This window comes from Mirounga leonina, unplaced genomic scaffold, assembly GCF_011800145.1.
Source record: "Mirounga leonina isolate KUSES-001 unplaced genomic scaffold, KU_Mleo_1.0 Mir_168, whole genome shotgun sequence".
In the NCBI taxonomy this organism is placed as follows: Eukaryota; Metazoa; Chordata; class Mammalia; order Carnivora; family Phocidae; genus Mirounga; species Mirounga leonina.
Genome location: NW_023270426.1, coordinates 14,647,677 through 14,668,873, shown reverse-complemented (window position 1 = coordinate 14,668,873; position 21,197 = coordinate 14,647,677). Strand labels below are relative to the sequence as shown.

The window sequence follows — 21,197 nt, the reverse complement described above, 5'->3', positions numbered from 1 at the left end:
GAAGAAATTAAGGTCTGCAAAGGTGAAGTGATTTGCCAAAGATCACATGACTACTAAATATTATGGAATGAGGATTTGAAATGAACTTTGACTCCACCTACCAACTAACGCTTATTTTCCTGCTAGTTACAATTTAGTGCAGAGTGATCCCTAGTTAAAGATGGTTAGCTGACGCTTGTGACTTTTCTTCTCTCTTCAGAAACATAAAAAATAGTGTTATGAAATGATTACATTTATTTAAAGATGTAAATAAATCACCTTGCCCTTGTTTTGGAAATATAGAAGATTCATGGAAGAATATGAAATGATTTAGGGGAGCCACAGCCCAAATGACAGGGGAGAAGGATCTTATTACTATGGTAGAACCCCACAGAGACTCAAGACTGAAGCACACAGGTTTGAACAGAGGCATTGTTCGAGGATTGAAAATGGAACATCTGAAATCCTCAACTACTACTCTCAAGGCCTGGTATCCATTGGCCTACCAGAAAAATGAAGATACATTCTCTAAGCAAAATACAGTGTAAACATACTATTTTAAAAACATAACTATAGGAAGAAACGGCCAAGAGATGAAATATGTAAAGATGTTATTTTATCTATATACGTAGAAATATTTTATTAAAATATAAAATCAACAAGTAAACGAAATTACTTCCTTATGAATGGATGGACAGATGAATAGACAGGTGATAAGCCCTACTACTTCATTTGGCTGATTAACACAAATGGATATGGTGGGAAGGAAAGATGAAGGTAGGGGTAAACACAGAGTGGTTAGGAAAGGGAGAAAAAGAGGAGGAGGAAAATGCATTTGTTATCTAGTTCCATTAAATAACAAATCAAATAAAAACTTCAAGAGATTCTTACCATAATGTGAATTTTAAGAGAGCTAAGTCATGCATTTATTAATGCAACAAAATATGGAAAACAAAGATATGAGAGTGACTGAACTTGTGTTATGGTTGAAAGGAAGAAGGAAGGAAAGAAAGATGGAAGGAAGGAGTGAAGGAGAGAACCAAAAGTATCTTCTCTTAATAATTCTCTTGCACATTGGAAAAATTTAAAACGTATATAATGAGAATAAATACAAAAATACTAAATTAAGTTCAACTATAATTACCATGTCAAAGATCATTGTTTGGTACAAATTTCCCTTAGGATGCACCTATATTTCACAACTACAATAATCTTATCACCATATGCAGATTAAAAGTCAGTCAATGTGGTTGTCATCACGTTACATCTCTTTGCTGTATGGACCAGTACATACCAAATTTAGTCACTTTAATAAGTTTTACATTTCTTCTCCTGTACCCCTTCAAATATTTTGTTCCCACCAAAAACAGTATTATCATCTGTTTCTAATTCTTACCTCTTCTGTATTATTCTTTCCATTCTATATTGGTATATTTTTTCCATACTGTTCTGTACCTTACTACATTGGCTAGGATACCTTTTTTAAAAAGACTTGTTTATTTATTTGAGAGAGAGAGAGAATGGAGGGGAGGAGAAGGAGACGGAGAGAGAAAGAGAATCTCAAGAAGACTCCCTGCTGAGCACAGAGCCTGATGCACGGCTTGATCTCAAGACCCTGAGATCATGACCTGAGCTGAAACCCAGAGTCAGTCTTGCTTAACCAACTGAGCCATGCAGGCACCCCACTGGAAGGCTTTCACGGATACCATTTGTTAAGTTAAAGAAATTACTTTCTGATATTCTTGTATGTCAAGTGAAAGAGGATACAATGTTAGGTGAGGTGTGGGTCAAATGTAGACGGGAGTTAGTATTTTTTGAAAAAGAAACAAACTGGAATAGTGAGAGAAATGGGAAAGAGAGCTGATTAAGTACTAGGGGAATAGTTAATGTTCATGATTAGGTATTGCCAGGATAGCAGAGAAAGTCAGACGTCATCCAGATCAAGGTCAAAGAATTATTAAGTAGTATTGGTTGGACTGATTATATGAACTTGAAATTGCACATGATCACAATGAACTCAGGAAGAGGGGGGAGGTGGCCAACATCCATGTGAAACGTGGGTAAGGATCAAGGAGAACAACCTATCATGGTGACAGAGACATTTAAGATGGTAAAGCTGAAGAGCTTTAGCTCCAAATGAAGAGTTTTTATATGAGGATGAGAGATTTTGACTTAGAAGCAATAGCGGGAAGCAAGAGGAATGCAAGAGGTATAGAACTTTGACATTTTCCTAGCACCAACCCTGTGGGATAGGGGAGGAGAAAGAATGAACAGTAATCTCTCTGGGGGCCCTAGATTCCTCACCAAGCTATGGGAAATCAATGACTACTGTGTAGTCATGAAAGAAATTTGCTGATAAAAATTATAATTTGTAATGTAAAAGACATATTTTATACCATAAAATATAAATTTATATACAATAAAATGTAATTTAAAAATGAGTACATATTGGGGCGCCTGGGTGGCTCAGTCGTTAAGCGTCTGCCTTCGGCTCAGGTCATGATCCCAGGGTCCTGGGATCGAGCCCCGCATCGGGCTCCCTGCTCCGCGGGAAGCCTGCTTCTCCCTCTCCCACTCCCGCTGCTTGTGTTCCCTCTCTCGCTGTATCTCTCTCTGTCAAATAATTAAATCTTTAAAAAAAAAAAAATGAGTACATATTGGCATAGAGGTATGATTACACCTAAGTATTAAAAAAATCCATACCATCACATTTTCACAGGAGAACAAAAAGACTACATAAAAATGGGGGCACCTGGCTGGCTCAGTCGGTAGAGAATGTGATTGCACCTCAGGGTTGTGAGTGCAAGCCCCACACTGGACATAGAGCTTACTTAAAACAAAAAACTATATAATTACAATAAATTTTTAATAGCAATTGTATCATGTAGAGAGATAGTAAGTAATTTTTCTTCCTCTTTTCCAATATTCCAAATTCATTTAAGTGTTTACAATACTTTTATAATGAGAAGATTAAAGACATAAATATGATAATCATGTCTATGAAATTTAAATAGTAATTAACAGAATCTCTTATAGACCAGGAAGTAGTTTAACAAACAAAATGATTCTCTCCTCCTATTCTTTTTTTACTTATGTGTAAAGTCAGAGTCTTCAACTAAGATTCTGATAAATTTGAATTTCATTGTCTTACATTTGGCACACCAGGAAGATTTTCTCTAACTTGAAAGTTATGGAGAATAATTGTAACCATGACTAATTTAAATGACTTGCATTATTCTGTTTCTAGGCCTATGCTTTTCAGTTCCTTTCAAAAACTCACGTTTCTTATTATAATAAGGGGTAGAGTTTAAAGGGGAAAGGATTTAACACAGCTGTTATTTAAAGATACATATAATACAGACTCTTTTTAAAACACTCTTTGAATATACAAAATTCTACAAACACCAAGGACACCAAAAAACCCTCTAATTTCCCACCTAAAAATGAATCAAGTCATGTATGAGGTGTCAACAGAATCTCTCATCTGAAAACAAAAACATACTATCCTAGGATGTAATTTGATACCTCTTCAAGATAATCATAGACCCCCAAAACCCCACAGGAAGCATGTTATAATAATGGACTACTCAGGAAATCAGTTTTATGTGATCAGATGGACATATCCTAACAAAATTAAATTGTCTAGCTCCAGCCCTGCTGTCTTTAAGCACTAGCTAGACTACCTAAGTTCAATATCTTGTCTTTCCTGGCACAAAATCCTGCATAGTCCTAGGTAAGATATTTGTCCTAGGATTGTATCCTAGGAGGAAAGTTTTTTACCTCTAAGTCCTACTATTGCTTGAGGCCCTAATGGAACAAGTAATGTAAGAGATGACAAGTACCAAAGGTACAAAGATGAATACATGCTCAGCATACCTTCAGGGGCATGAGCCACGGTGAGGTGGGAGGGATGGGGTGACTGAGTGATAGACACTGGGGAGGGTATGTGCTCTGGTAAGCACTGTGAATTGTGCAAGACTGTTGAATCTCAGATCTGTACCTCTGAAACAAATAATGCAATATATGTTAAGAAAGAAAAAAGAAGAAGAAGAAGAAGGTAGCGGGAGGGGAAGAATGAAGTGGGGGAAATCGGAGGGGTAGACGAACCATGAGAGACGATGGACTCTGAAAAACAAACAGGGTTCTAGAGGGGAGGGGGGTGGGAGGATGGGTTAGCCTGGTGGTGGGTATTGAGGAGGGCACATTCTGCATGGAGCACTGGGTGTTATGCACAAACAATGAATCATGGAACACTTCATCTAAAACTAATGATGTAATGTATGGGGATTAACATAAGAATTAAAAAAAAAAGAAGTTGAAAATGTGATCATTTCCTAAAGACATCAAGGTAATATATATAAATGTATGCCAATAAACCTTACAATTTGCCAAAGCTGTCAAAAGAAATACAAAATCTAGAATTTTCTATTATAATCCCATGTATTCATTCTACTCCAGCTACATTAGCTTTTTTTTTTTTTCTTCCCTTTTCTTTTCTCTTTTCTTGTCATTTCCATCTCAAGACCTCTTCACTGGCTTTTCCCTCTGGAACATTCCCTCATTAGATCCTCTCTCCAGATCTTCTTGATCACCAAATTTAAATTACAAATACCCTTTTCCCCCACCCTGGAACTCCCAGATTATCTCTTACTTACATCTACTACTTTTTTTCCTGAGGGGGTTTATCTTTTAATGTACCAATTAATTTAAGTATTTGGATATTGGCCATCCTCTTCATTAGAACGTAAGCACCACAAGGGCAGGAAAGTACTGAGAAGTCAATTTGTTCATCCCCAATGTGTAGAACTGTAGAGTACTATGTACACTACACATTTTATAGTGCCATGATAATACATTTTGAGGTGTATTAATATACATTTCTCTTTTTCCACACAGATCAATCACTTCTTGGCCTTTTGGCTAAGATCAAGTATTGTATTTCCACCCAGGTCATGTCTTCTTAGTCATCTACAGGCTTTGCTCTGAGGGCAGGTGCGAAGGGATAGGACTAGTGGTAGGTAACCTTTGGAACTCTGGAGGATAGCACATTGGGAAACTCCAGGCTGATATAGGATGACTCAAGTAGGGAATTAATGAAAACACTGGGTGAGTACGTGAAAAGAAGGGCTGGACTGTCATGTCTGAGACTACTTTGACTCTCTTTCCAAGAAGGCAGGAAAGGTGGGCAGTTAACCTTGGGGGACCCATGAATGACATGACTGAGATCTGGCAGCATCTTCAGCAGCACTAAGACCTGGACAGGTAGGGACTGGGGAGGGTGGGAAGATAAAGAGAGTGGTGGAAAGAGTTGAACAGGAGTTACAGTGCCCTAACCAAACCATTATTCTTGAGTTGAACACACCAAATGCATTTGAAGGCCAAGTCCAGCATGTAGACAAAGGAATTCACTGCAAAGATGTAGATACCCAATATCTCAGAGAGCTCTGTAGGAAGCTAGATGCAACATTTTCTTTTCCTAATTTAGTATTATCTTTGACCTTATAATGTGTATTGCGGCAAAATTAACTAGAGATGAGAGTGTACATGTTAAAAAAAGTGTGTATGTTTTTAATTGGTTGCTAAAGGTAAATTAAACAGTCAATAATCACTCCTTTTATTTTATTATCCTAAGGTGTGATTGGAGGTATCTAAAGTCAGTGAAGTACTGGACTACACAGCATATGGATAGCATGTCTAATTCTCTGGCAAGCTTTATATGAAATATTAATATGATACAGGAAAAAGAAGGTGAAAGATGGTTCAAGTAAATGTTCATCATAAATAGTGAAAGAGAGTCCAGGGCGTGGGGGGAGTGGCATGCAGGGTAGGCAGCAGTGGCCAATTCCTAAATTCTGCTCTTTTGAGAGCTGGGGAGAATGTCATGGTCATGGACAAGTTCCAAAAGAGGTTTACTCGTTGCTTTTCTTGTTTTCACATGTCCTTAATCTTTATAATAAACTTTCCCACCAAGCAGACCCACCTCCTCCCTACATTAAGATAATGAAAAGGACTGCTTTTGTATGAAAGGAAGAACAACTAGGAAAATTTATGTCTGCAGGCTGGTTTTGTGCTCCTGCTATTGTATTCTAGATTTATTCTACTTCACATTCACTTTTCTCTTTCAGAAAATTTAAGGGCAAGTTATTGGATGGTTTCAGAAGTTAAACTCTCAAATCCTTAGGGACTTTAAATTAAGCCAGACTCCATTGTACCTTACTGTAGTTTGGGTATATCTTTAATACATCATTAATAACATATACCATCTAAAATTCTTAATTTAGATTTCAGTGCAACTCTGAAAATATAATGCTTGTGGCACATTGATAAAGCCATATGTGGTAGATTATACATCTAACGCTTATAAATCAGAAATGGGAAATTTACTGTGTAGTCTACCACAAACATGGATTAAAATTGGTATTCACATTGCTAAGTTAATTTAAAAATGATAAATCAGAGTTCTTAGGCTTTCTGTAGGACTTTGGCCACAAAAGCAAAACAAAAACAAAAACAAACTAGGCTTAATGATTTCATCTGCCTTGGAGATTAAAAAACTGTCATGACTTTAAAAAATAGGTAAGATGAATCACAGTTAAAGATTTTTGTGAAGTAAGTTGAAGGATACAGCTGGAAAAATTTAAAAGTGTTCTGATTGCATATAAATCAGGAATTTTGGCCAACGCAATTTTATAATGTTATAACGTAATCATATCCTGAAGGCATTAAACAGGGACAATTAAAACTAAAAATATCATGCTACTAAAAAGCTCTATAAATTGTCTTTTTAGAATACTAGTAAAAACACTGACAGCATGCATTTATAACTATAAGCCAACTCAAACTTCAAAACAGTGTGATACAACATTCTTTTTTCATCATGCCAATTTTTAATCATTTTGCTGCTTTTTATAACTTGCTTTCTACTCAGTATGATCAGTGGCTTTTATTCAAGTAAAGAAATAATTCCATAAACTGGAAAAATCTGAAGAATATAATTACAATATAATTACAAGTATCTAATATTCTTAAATCACAACTACTAAAATTTAAAATATTAAGTTTAATACAGAGATTTGACATAATTTGTTAAATAAAACACATTTAATTAAGGACAAGTATTCCAACTTTAGATGCGTTTTTAAGATCTCAGCATTTTTAGGGCGCCTGGGTGGCTTAGTCGTTAAGCGTCTGCCTTCGGCTCAGGTCATGATCCCAGAGTTCTGGGATCCAGCCCCGCATCCAGCTCCCTGCTCTGTGGGAAGCCTGCTTCTCCCTCTCCCACTCCCCCTGCTTGTGTTCCCTCTCTCGCTGTGTCTCTCTCTTTCTGTCGAATAAATACATAAAATCTTTAAAAATAAATAAATAAAATTAAAAAAAAAAAAAGATCTCAGCTTTTTAAAGGTCTATACACCAAGGGAGTTAAGAGTAAACTGGTTAAAAACCTTCTCAAAAATGATTTGATGTTTTCTAAAATCCTGATTGGAATTCAACAACAAATTTTTCATGACCTGTTTTCTGCATGAAGTATAGTGAAGGCAAAATGCAGAGAATAAAGCTTTAAGAATCTATGCTCCTGGGGCGCCTGGGTGGCTCAGTCTTTAAGTGTCTGCCTTTGGCTCCGGTCATGATCCCAGGGTCCTGGGATCGAGCCCCGTGTCGGGCTCCCTGCTTGGCGGGAAGCCTGCTTCTCCCTCTCCCACTCCCCCTGCTTGTGTTCCCTCTCTTGCTGTGTCTCTGTCAAATAAATAAATAAAATCTTTAAAAAAAAAAAAAAAAGAATCTATGCTCTTGTGTCAAAGATTCTAGGGCTTGAGTCCCAGGCTTGATTTTTAGCTGTGTGACCATAGGAAAGTTACTTCTTTTTTCTGAGCCTCAGTTTTCTTAACAGTAAAACTGGAAAATTAACCATTTGGCTTAGGAATGCTAACTAATGTAGATAAAATATTTCAAGCCTATGTTGGCTTACGTGAAACATGGTAACCATTAAATATTAAACTTTCTTACCTGTCAAATGAGCTTAACAATCCCTTATGACACAGAGGTTTTGAAGGGTTAAAGGAGGTGATGTATTTAAAAACCCATGGCATGTGGTAGATTCTTAATAAGTGTTCTCCTACACTGACAACACGGTGTAAGTGTGTGGTGAATACAAAGTTGCACTTGTAGACCTTATAATAAGAACAACTCTTAATAACTATAAGGAAGACCTCAGAGTATTTTCTAAATTAAGATGTGTTTTGTTTCCCAAGGATATATTCAGCATATTTTAATATTTATATAGTGTTTAACAGTACCATTAAAATATTTTCTAATATAAACAAAATCCTATAACCAAATGAAGCTTTAACATTTAACAGTAAAGGATCTTGAGAAGGAAAGTATCTTATGAACAATCACTTTCCATAATAATTCCTTAAGAATTATGTATCCAAGACTTATCCCTGCAACATGTCGTGCCAAAATAGAAATATAAAGTGTCTGATTTATGTCCTGGCCAGAGCCTAATAAGAAATACACCAGCAGCCAAGAGTTAAACGAGGTAAGTTCAGCTTTGCTTTTATTGTAAACCACAGGAAAAATGTCATTTTCCTATCAGGAATTCGTTTCTATTCAGAAATACCAAGATGGAGTACCTGGGACGCTCATTAATGTGCTATGTTGCTGAGGACACAGACAAGCAGGGAGCAAGATCCTTGATCACAAAGAGATCAGAAGGAGAGGAAACGAACAGAATGCAAGGTATATTGAATTCCTCCAAAAGCATGCCTGGTAGAGTCAGAGAGTCTAACAAGTCCAAAAGTGGAAATTAATCAGGGTTCTGAAAAATGGGTAGAATTTGAACAGGGATAAAGGAAAGAAAGGAAAACAAAGAAACAGACTTCCATTTGGAGATTCTAAAACAATACATTTGAACACACTCACTAAAGTCTGCAAAAATTATCAGCTCTTCAGCAGGGCCTCAGTTAGAAGAGTGCATTAGTGTGAATTTAAAAGGGGCACAGTGGGGAGATGAGGTTTTAAAAAGGCTCCCCAGTGAATGAGCAAAGGTGTTTGGTAGGTGAAGTCTGGGTGGGATTTCAGTCTCTTTTGTTCCTTAGGCCCTATAGATAGGTAATCTGTGCAAGATACAACCTGCTGAAACCTTTGGGAAATCCCTGGCTGGAATGCCAAAAGCAAATCTAATGATCACATAATTTCTTTCTCTTTTTAATTTTTAAATTCATTTACAGTAACATGTACTTTTTATTTAACAGTTCTACGAATTTTAACACTCACACTGATTCATTTAACCACCATCACCATCAGGAGCCAGAAAAGGTCCATCACTCCCCAAAACTGTTTTGTGACTTCCCTTTATAGTTTTTTAAAAAAAACTTGCCCATTTTTAAAACAGGAGTGACCACTGAATCACTGATCTGATCATCATTACAGGGTTGTCTTTTAGACAATGTCATGTAAATGGATTCATAAGGCAGGTGACCTTATGAGACCAGCTTCTTTCACTGAGCATAATGCTCTGACAGTCCTCAGATTACTACAGATTGTTTAAACCATTCGCCTCTTGAAGGCCATTGAATTGCTTCCAGTTTTTCCTAATTGTGAACAAAGTAAGTATCAACATCCATGAACAGGTTTTGTATGAAGATAAATTTTTGTTTTTCTGAAGTAAAAACCCAGAAATTGGATTGCTGGGCCATATGGTAAGTATATGTATATCTTTATAAGAAATTGCCAGATTGTTTTCCCAAGGGGTTATAAAATTTTGCACTGCCAGCAGCAATGTTTGAGGATGAAACTTGATCCACATTATCCACAGCACTTGATAGTGTCAGTATTTTAAATTTTAGCCATCCAATCGGTATAGTGATATCTCCTTGTGGATTTAATTTGCATATCCGTAATGACAAGTGACGATGACATCTATGCAGTGTTTACTTGCCATCTATATATTCTTCTTGTGAAATATCACATCAAGTCTTGCACATTTTTAAATTGTTTGTTTTCTTAGTGTTGAGCTTTGAGAGTTCTTTATATATTCTGTATATAAATCCTTGCGCCTGGATATGTGATTTATGACAATGGTTGCCCCTTGAGAATGCAACGGGTAGAGGTGCTGAGCCCCCCAACACACACAGTCAGAAATCCACAAATAAGTTTTAGGGAATCAGTAGGTTAAGCGTCTGACTCTTGGTTTCTTCTCAGGTTGTGATCGCGTGGGTCCTGGGATTAAGCCCCATGTTGGGCTCTGCATTCAGCAGGGAGTCTGCTTGAAGATTCTCTTCTTGTGCCCCTCCCCTGGCTCATGAGTGCTCTCTCTCTCTCTCTCAAATAAACAAAATCATTAAAAAAAAAATCCACATATAACCTTTGACTCCCCCAGAACTTAACTACTACTAAAAGCCTACTTACTGTGGGGCACCTGAGTGGCTCAGTTGTGAAGTGTCTGCCTTCAGCTCAGGTCATGATCCCAGAGTTCTGGGATCGAGCCCCACATCGGGCTCCCTGCTCAGCCGGAAGCCTGCTTCTCCCCCCTGCTTTTGTTCCCTCTCTCGCTAAGTCTCTCTCTGTCAAATAAATAAATAAAATCTTAAAAAAAAAAAAAAAAGCCTACTTACTGTTAATCAGGAGGAGGCTTACTGATTAACTAACACCTATTTTGTATGTTATATGTATTATGTACTGTATACTTACAATAAAACAAGCTAGAGAAAAGAACAGGTTATTAAGAAAATCACAAGAAAGGTAAAGTACACTTACAGTACTGTACTGTACTGTATTTATCAAAAAATATCCACACATAAATGGACCCATGCAGTTCAAACCCATGTTGTTCAAGGGTCAATTATATTTTCTCCTGGTCCATAACTTGTATTTTAATCTCTTAACAGAACAGACGTGCTTTTGGTTTTGTTGTTTAATATCGATGAAATCCAGTTCACCAATTTCTCCTTTAATGGATCATGTTTGTGTTTTTATATCTAAAAACTCTTTACTTAATTCAAGGTCACAAAGATTTTCTCTTATGTTTCCTTCTGGGCTTTTATAGTTTAACATTTACATTTAGATTAATAATCTATTTTGTATAAACATTTATAAAATTTTATTTAAAAAAGTGAAAGAACTTTATTATTCTTCATTATGCATAATGATGTCCAGTGTTTTCAAGACCATTTCTTGAGAGACCATTTTTTTAAAGATTTTATTTATCTTAGAGAGAGACAGAGAGTGTGAGCAGGGGGAAGGGCAAAGGGGGAGGGAGAGAGAGAATCCAAGCTGACTTCATGCTGAGCGCAGAGCCCAACATGGGGTTAAATCCCAGGACCCTGAGATCATGACCTGAGGCGAAATCAAGAGTCAGACACTTAACCGACTGAGCCACCTGGTGCCCCTCTTTCTTTATTAAATAGAATTTGTACCTTGTAGAAAATCAACTGGCCATATTTGTGTGGATCTACTTCTGGAATGTATCTATGTATCTATTTCTTAATACCACACTGTCTTGATTACTGAAGTTTTGTAGTAAGTTTTAAAAACAAGTAGTATGATTCCTTCAAAACTATTTTTCTTTTCAAAATTGCTTTGGCTATTCATTTATTTGCCTTTTCATATAAATTTTAGAATCATCTTATTTATATCTACAAAAAAGAGCTCAAACTTTCATTTTGCGTTAAATCTATAGATCAATTTGAGAAGAGTTGCATCTGTGCTATGCTGAAGCTTCCAATCCATGAACATTGTATGTCTCTCCATTTATTTAAATTTTCCTTTATTATTCTCATCAGCATTTTACAGTTCTTATCATCCAGATTCCGCACATGTTTTGCTAACTTTATATGCAGCTACTTCATTACAGAACTATGACAAATTATAGATATATTTATATTACGTATGTATTTATATGTATATTGTATATATATTTGTATGTATACACACATATATTTAAAATTTCAGTTTTGGAATGTTCAATTCTAGTATAGTAAACCACACTGACCTTGTTGACTTTGTATTCTGTGATCCCATTAAGCTCAAATATTAGCTTTAGTTTTTTTTTCATATATACTTCGTCATTTTCTAATATGTAAAGAATCATGTTTCTTGCAAAAAGGGACAGTTTTATTTCTTACCTCAAATTATTTATGTTTTTCATGTATTATCATGTTCCACTTCTGGACATCCCTAGGAAGGATGCAGTGGACAAACCTGCCTTGTTCCAGACTAAATGCAAAAGTATTCCTTCTTTCACCATTAAATGTGATGTTAAGTGTCAGATAGATAGATAGTAGATATTCTTTATTAAGCCTGTTCCCTTCTATTCCTAAATTTCTGAGAGTTTTTATTGTGAATAGATGATGAAATTTGTCACATGCTGTATCAGTTGATATGATCATGTCTCTTCTTTGGACTTTAAATAAGTTTAATTACATGAATTGATTTTCAAGTATTTTATCAGTTTTCCTTTTCTGATATAAGCTCTATTTGGTTCTTTTCTGTTACTCTTATATATTACTGAGTTAAATTGCTATTTATTTATGTATGGTCATGAAGAATATTGGTCTGTAGTTTCATGGGTACTTTTCTCCTCGCACTTTGTGATTTGGTTTTTATATCAGGGTAATGCTGACTTCATAAAATGAGTTGGGAAGTGTCCTCACCTGTCTGTTTCCTTAAAGAGATAATATAGAATTGGTATTATCTTTTCTTTGAAAGAGTTCACCAGTGAAACTTTCTGGGCCTGAAGATTTCATTCTTAGATGGTTTTAAACTAATATGTATAAGATTATTCAGGCTATTTCAGATTGGGGTAAGTTTTGTTAGTTTGTGATTCTCAATAAATTGGTCTATTTCATCTAAGTTGTCAAATTCATATGCATAGATCTCTTTGTATTCTTCCCTAATGATTTTTTTAAAGTCTGAGGTAGTAAGATATGCCCTTTTGTTGCTGATATTATTTTTCCTATTTTCTATTTTTCTTTGTCAAACTTACTAGAGGTTTAGAATGTATTGACACTTTCAAAAAACCAGGTTTTCTTTCATTAATTATCACTATTGTTTTTCTGTTTTCATTTGATTGATATATACTCTTTAGTATTTCCTTCCCCCCTTTTTTTTGAGAGAGAGACAGAGAGAGCAAGAGAACATGTGGGAAAGAGGGGCTTGAGGGGGAGGGTCAGAAGGAGAAGGAGAAAGAGAATCTTTAAGCAGGCTCCATGCCCAGCATGGAGCCCAACTCGGGGCTTGATCTCATTACCCTGAAATCATGACTCGAGCCGAAATCAAGAGTCAGACGCTTAACTAACTGATCCACCCAAGTGCCCCAGTATTTCCTACCTTTTGTTTGATATGAATGTGTTTTTGTTTCATTTGTTCCTCTCTTTCCATTTATTTAGGTAGAAACTTAGATTATTGATGAGACCCTTCCTCTTTTTAATAAAAACATTTGATCATATAAATTTCCCTCTAAACATTATTTTCCCTGTGTCCCATAATTTATATGTTGTCTTTTCATGGCTTATTTCTTTTTTTTTTCAGTTCAAAGTCTCTCTTTTTTTAAAAATTTCCTCTTTGACCCATAAATTACTTATAAATATTATTTTCTAAATATTTGGAGAACATTTTCTTCTTATTTTTCTATAGTTCATTATTAGTTTAATTCCATTATATTTAAGAACGGAATGCATCTGATTTCATTCTTTCAGATTTCTAAAAGTTTGTTTTATGAGCTAGAAAATGTTCTCTCAGAAAATGTCACTTGAAAAGCACATGTATTTTGCTATTTGGGGTAGACACACTAACAGTGTGTCCATGTTAGTTGATGTGTTGTTCAATTCTTTTACATACATGCTGATTTTCTGTTGACAATCAATTACTAAGCAAGAAATGTCAACATCTCCAAATATAACTGTGCATTTGTCTATTTTTCCTTTTAGTTCTGTTGGTTTTTCTTTCATGAATTTTAAAGCTCTATTGGTAGGTGCTGAAATATTTAACATCATTATATCTTCTTGGTGAATTGACCCTTTTATTATATAAAGTCCCCCTTAGTTTTTAGTAATTTTCTTTGTTCTGAAATGTACATTTTAGCCATTGGACTGTTTTTAGTTTTTCTATTCATGGTATATATTTTTTATATTTTTACTCTTACCTTACCTATTACATTTGAAGCAAGTTTCTCACAGACAGCAAAGAATGAGGTCTTTGTTTTTTTTCAATACAATCTGGTAATTTTTTAAATTGGTGTGTTTAGACTATTTTAATTTACTCTAATTACTGGTATGTATATTGGGATTTAGGTCTGCCATTTTGTTATTCGTGTTTAATTGTTGATGTTGAAAGCCCTCTGCTTTCCTTTCTTCTGTTTCCCTTTCCTGCCTTGTTTTTGTTCTTTTGAAATAAAAGCTTTGCTAAAAGGGAAGATTTCAAATTTTTTAGTATACCATTTTAATTTATTTATTGTGTTTTCAACTATATGTTGTTGTTGTTTTTTTTTAAGATTTTTATTTATTTGACAGACAGAAAGACAGCCAGAGAGGGAACACAAGCAGGGGGAGTGGGCAGAGGGAGAAGCAGGCTTCCCGCAGAGCAGGGAGCCTGATGCGGGGCTTGATCCCAGGACCCTGGGATCATGACCTGAGCTGAAGGCAGATGCTTAACAACTGAGCCACCCAGGCGCCCCTCAACTACATGTTTCTATATACTTGTTTAGTAGTTGCTTACTATAGGTTTTACATCATATATATTCAACTTTCAAAGTTTACTTAGAATCAGTATTTTACCACATCAAGTGAAATGTGGGAAGTTTAACTTCATATAGGTCCTTTTACCCTTCTCAATGTATGTTGGAGTTGTCTTGGGTATTACATTTAAATCTATCAAAAATACCATCAGATGATGTTATAATTTTGCTTTCAACTATCTAACATAGTTAAAATACTCAAGAGGAGAAAAAGTATATTATATATACCAATTTTCCATTTTTTAGCATAAAATGATAAAAGTTCCAGAATTCCAAGGCTCTATCGGCTTTGGTTTCATTGTCAAATTTCCATTGTCAATTTTCAAAGCACTTTACACTCCTATCCTATATGGTTGTCATCTAGTGACCAGGCTGGGAATTAGTGGCTCAGCAGCTTAGTAGCTCATTTTGCAAAGAAATTTTATGGTTGTGTTCACACATGCAAAGCTGAGGTGAGCAAGAGCAGTTGATAAGCAACTGTATGAGGTTACTTTCCCTAGCTCTTCCCTCTCCATTATCTCGTTTGTACTTTCCATGTACTTTCAGTAATGCTGCCAGGAAGTCTGGGCTTTAGATACCCCACTCTGTAGTGCACTTTTCATGACTGTGTCTAGGTTTGAGTAATAAAAGGGCTGAAACAAAAAGCCATGGTGTTCACTCTTCCTTCTTAAAATAAAAGCTCTATAGACCAGAGAGGAAGATTCACCTCAGATTTTTATGACTTCTGGTACTGATGCTGCTGTTGTCCCCACTACCACTATCATAGGATTGCTTGGTAGATGGGGCAGGAAAGAATGCAGACAACTTTTTTGAAGGGGGGAATTTCCCCCACTTTCTCTGAGCATTAGGAGACTTCCAGGTCCCTGATGCAAACCAAAGGCATTTCCTAGCTCCCTCTCTCGCTATGCATGCCCTAATGACCACTTCCAAGTTGGGGCTGTTTTGAGTCCAGGACATAGGAAAATAAACTTACTGCTGGTTTGGTTGTCCTTCAAATTTTTGCCTTATTCTCAATCCTCACACTACTATTTACCTTTTAAAATCCTCAAATCATTGTTCCATTCTCCCATATTTTATAGGTATAGTCTGAAAGAAGGATGGAGTATGTTCACTCCAGCTTACCTTAAACTAAATACAGAAGTTTCTTCTCTGACCAAAAAACAAACAAACAAACAAACAAAAAAACCAGTAAGAACTAGCATTTTGTAATTTAAAGAAAATTACCTATGAAATTGTATTATTTCTACAATGCAAATGAAGTGTCTCAATAATCTCAATATTCTCTAGAGTCATTACCATTTCCAACCATTTAAGAACCAGAATTGGGAAGACTATTGCACACGCAAAGGAAAAGATGTGCTGTATCATCAGATTATTTAGGTATGAAAGACACAAAGCATTGTAATATCTGAAAAAGCATTTTCTTCTCTATGGGCTTACACAGTTGCTGCATTTTTTACCATCTAATAATTGATAATATTCTATATATCCTAATAGAACTGACCTACTGAAAAATTTCATTAAAATTATATAGATTACACTGATATTAGTACATACTTATAATTAAACAAAGAGAAAAGATGATTTATAAATTCAATTTTCTTCAACCCTCTTACTAGAAGAAAATAAATGATACAGAAAAATTCTAACTGAGATCAAGACAGAATCTTCTGATCATGAGATTATTAAATTTTGATGACCCAAATTAAAAAAAAAAAAATACTAACGCTCTTTGATACTTAAGAGAGGTGTATCAATAGATATATGCTTGGAAGCCATGATGATATAAATGTGGAGAGAAAGCGTGGTTCAGAGTAAAGGAAGACAAATGGGAAATACTTTTTTAGTTACCTAGGCAAGAATAACAAAAGGAAAGCAAAAAGGAAAAGATTTAAAAGATTGTATAAATAGTTTCATTTTATTCACCACTCTTGTCTTTAGCAACTAGCACCTAATATGTTTTTAGGCACAGAGCAGTTACTACAAAATACTGGAGAAAAAAAAAATGGATAAATGAAAAACAAAAAAGAGAAGGAGAGAAAAATAAGTCAAAAGAAGATCATCTGCAATGAAAGAACCAAGAAAAATCGAGGAGGAAGGACAAATAAAGAAGCACAGTTCCTATTATCCTCTAAGTCTGATTTGAGGACTTTCAGAGATCAGAATTTAGAACATGATGAAAATCATCACCTTTTTCTTTTTTTTTTTTTTTTTTGGCATTTTTTATATTTCTTTTTTTATTCTTATGTTAATCCCCATACATTACATCATTAGTTTTAGATGAAGTGTTCCATGATTCATTGTTTGTGCATAACACCCAGTGCTCCATGCAGAATGTGCCCTCCTCAATACCCACCACCAGGCTAACCCATCCTCCCACCCTCATCACCTTTTTCTGATGTATCTGACAGCACACTCAGACCATAATGCTCTGTGGAATCTGGATTGAAGGAAAGAAGGTTGAGAGAAATGGTATAAAACCAGCTTCCAACACATGTAGCAAATGCTCTTCTGTTGATTCCTACTAAGCTTAATTGTTGTGATTGGGGGATTAAGTAATGAAGTACCTAAATTACAGAAATAATTATATCTTAAGATTTCTGAATTAAGTACTTTGAATGTATAATTTACAATTCTGAATAATATGTAAAATCATGTCTGAAACATGTTAATAATAGAGTGACCATACAGTTAATCTGCCTGGGGCATCGTCTTATTTTATGCTTTTGTCCAAACATTCTTATTAATTACACCTCCTTTAACTTTTCAAAGTCTCTTAGTGTAAATTATAGGTTATATGATCACCTTATCAGTATATGAATGTCATGGCCTTTTTGTTGCAAAGCTAGAGTGGCTTAATCTGACTCCTTGGGTTTTCTTATTTTCTTTGCCAAAAGCCCAAACTTTGGTATATTTTCCTATATTCTGATTGGTGCCACCTAACTGACTTCCATTGACATCCAGTTTTCCCCACACTTTTCCTTGCTGCTCCACAGGGAAAATGTTCAGACCCATTTTAATTTAGTATGTTTTTTGTTCATCACTGATGCAACAACGGGAAAAAATATTCAATGTGGAGAAATTGCAAAGATTGTAGGTTGTAGCAAATTCTTGCAAAATCCTCTTAAAATCCTTTCAATGTTCTACTGCTGGTAGGTATGGTATGGTAAGTGAAAATCTCCTTGAATGTCTCCTTTTAACTTTTATTTTTTAACACATATTTTCTTTTTTCTTACTCTGGTTTCAGAGGGTCATGAACTATAATTTCATCTGAGATGGCTTTATTTTCTTCCAGTATACAAACCCCCAACATATAATGTATAATCATACGCAGCCTTTAGTCTGACAGTGTTAGTTTTCTCTAACTGCATAGCAAATTACTATAAATGTAGCAGCTTCTGGGGCGCCTGGGTGGCTCAGTGGTTCAGTGTCTGCCTTCAGCTTGGGTCATGATCCTGGGGTCCTGGGATCGAGCCCCAGGTTGGGCTCCGTGCTCAGCGGGGACCCTGCTTCTCCCTCTCCCGCTCCCCCTGGCTTGGTGCTCTCTCTCTCTCTGTCAGATAAATAAATAAAATCTTAAAGAATGCAATGGCATCAAATAACATCCATTTATTACTGTACAATCCAATGGGTCAAAAGTCTGGGATGGCTTAACTGAGTTTTCTGCTTAGCGTCTCACAGGGTCAAAATCAAGGTATCATCCAGGCTGGACTCTTAGGTCACGTCTGGAGAAATACCAGCTTCCATGTTCATATAGGTTTTTGGTACAATTCAGTCCCTTGCCTCTGCTTTAAAAGGTGAATGGAATTAGACCTCCAAATCTTAAGGTGAATGGAGGGAATGTACTTAAATCTGCGAAATCCCTTCACAACAGTACCTAGATTAGGGTTTGAGCAACCAGGGAACAGGAATGTTAGGAGTGTCATCTTTAGAATTCTGTCTACCACATAGAATATATTCTGTTTGCATTTCTGGGCACATCCACATTATTAAACACTGAGCAGCAATTTATAACAACATATCTCATACCAATATGATAAATTCTCAGTATTTCAAACCTGGATCTAGTTTAGTAAAAGAGATTATTAAACCTGTTAGACACATGCATTGCCTTAACTGTGTATAATTTTATATAAACTAGATATATGCCACTAGACTGAGTGAGCAAGAGGGCCCACTGTGATTGTTGAATCTTTCAAGGCCTTGGAATGGGACTTTGAAGACGTTGAACACCCAGTGTATTTGAATTCCCCTGAAGACTTAATTACATTACTAATTCAATTAGAAAGTAAGATTTATACAGGAAAAATGGTAACTTCATTCTTTGCCTGGTCCAAAAGAATACAAATTTCAAAATCCTGAAAATGAAACTAGCATGATTTTTGGTAGAAGAAATATAGTTCTAACCAAAAGGGTATTAAAATAGAGTTGATCTCAGTAATTACATATTCCCAGGCTCTAAAATTCTCCGTGCTTTAGGTGCCATAATGCAAAAGAAAATGAACAACAGCTATTTTAATGAAAATTAAGCTACTTAAAAAAATTGGCTTAACCTCTTCTTCTCACCCAATAAAAATGATTACTTCTGCTGAAATGTGGTTTGGAGAATGTACTGGTGTTTGGAAAGGGAAGTGTCTGGAGATTCTCACATGTACAGTGTCAACATGAAAGGGTTATTTAAGTATGTTTTAGTCTCTGAATATGTTTCTTCTTGGCAGTTGCTTTCTAGGTGGTCTGTATGCTTGTTTGACAATTTGCAAGTACATAAAATCAGAATTATTCAGAAGTGTGCAGAAGAATAAACCATCATTCCAATCTGCTAAAAGATAGGACAAGAAAGCTTATTAATAATGCAGGAGCATCCAAGTCTTAGCAACAGAACGCAGAGAGGATCAGAGCATCCCAGAATGGAAAATCTGGTGGTTAGGGATGCATAGCCTCTCTCCTGAACAAGAGCTAGAAAAATAGTCACAGCTAAAATCTCATAGTGACCAATGTATACCTTTGCCAGCTCTACATATTTACCCATGTTCTATACTTTAAAGTCCTTAGGAGGCTTCATTAAACACACACACACACAAACACACTAGCAATCACTGACTTCTCACCATTGATTATCAATCATTCCCAAGTTACAGCAGAATTTCTCTAAGAGTGTTCTGCAGAATCCTGGGCTTCTATAAAATCTTTTCTAAGACCTTTTCAAGAGGTCCACAAGGTCAAAACCATCAATATTTGCACTGATGGAACAAAAGCCATGGTAGGTACAATGGCGTAGCTCAAATAAAGGCAGTGGCACCAAACTTGGCTGTCAGTCATTTTATTTTTCACTGACACTCGCTCCCAGTGGGAAAAATGACAATTTCCCTTTAAAATGTCCTAGATGGAGCAGGAAAGGTATTAATTTTACTAAATCTGCACCCTTGAGTATACACATCTCTTAATATTTCATAACAAAAAGGAAGTATAGGAGCAAGATGACGGAGGAGTAGGAGACCTGGATTTCGTCTCCTCTCAGGAATTCAGCTGGATAGGGATCAAACCATTCTGAACACCTACAAACTCAACAGGAGATTGAAAAAAAGAAGAGCAACAATTCTCTCATCAGAAAAGCGACCACTTTCTGGAAGGTAGGACGTGCGGAGAAGTGAATCCGAGGCGATATTCGGGAGGATAGACGGCGGGGGAGGGGCCTCCGTCGGCCGCTTCTGGCAAGTGATAGAGCCGCGGAGCAGAAAATCGGAACTTTTAAAAGTCTGCTCCACTGAGGGACGTCACTCTGGTGGCAAAGTGGGGGGTGGAACCCTCCGGGACAGTGTGGTCTCAGGACCCTCGGGGTCACAGAAAGACCGGGGGTGCCTGAGTGCGCCAGAGCTCCCAGGTAACGGAGCGGGGAAGCCGGCTGCAGAGGCGGAGCCCAGGCGCGGGCTCTCAGCTCGGGGTGGCCATAAACCGGGATCCGCGGCCCAGTCGGGCCCCTGCTCCTCCAGCAGGGACCCCACAAGCGGCAGATCCGGGGAGACTCACCTTCCTCCCCCGGGACGAGACGCGCGGGAGTGCACCGCAGGGATCTGCTGGGTTTGGAGACTCCACACGGGGTCGGGTGCCGGAGATAGAGGCGCGCGGTCACAGGCCGGGTGAGCACGGAGAGCGGCCGGAGACCGGGGAGACGGGAGTGACTGACGGCTTTTCTCTGGGGGCTCACTGAGGAGCGGGGCCCCGAGTTCTCGACTCCTCCGGGGCGGAGATTGGGAGGCCGCCATTTTCACTCTCCGCCTCCAAAGCTGGACGGAAAGCTCGCAGGTAACAAAAGCCCCGGAGAGCAAACCCAAGCAGATTACTCAGCCGGGAGGGGGCAAGGGCGGGGCAATTCCGCCTCCGGCAGAGACATTTGGAAACCACGGCAACAGGCCCCTCCCCAGAAGATCGGCGAGAACAGTCGGCCAAGACCAAGTTTAACGATCAATGAGAATGGCAGAACTCC

The 21,197-nt window shown here is 37.0% G+C and overlaps 1 protein-coding gene across 1 annotated transcript in view; it reads right to left on the bottom strand.

Moving 5' to 3' along the window:
• Nucleotides 1-21,197, bottom strand: part of ADAMTS19 (ADAM metallopeptidase with thrombospondin type 1 motif 19) — a 253,350-nt gene that overhangs the window by 136,086 nt on the left and 96,067 nt on the right. The window lies entirely within an intron of this gene.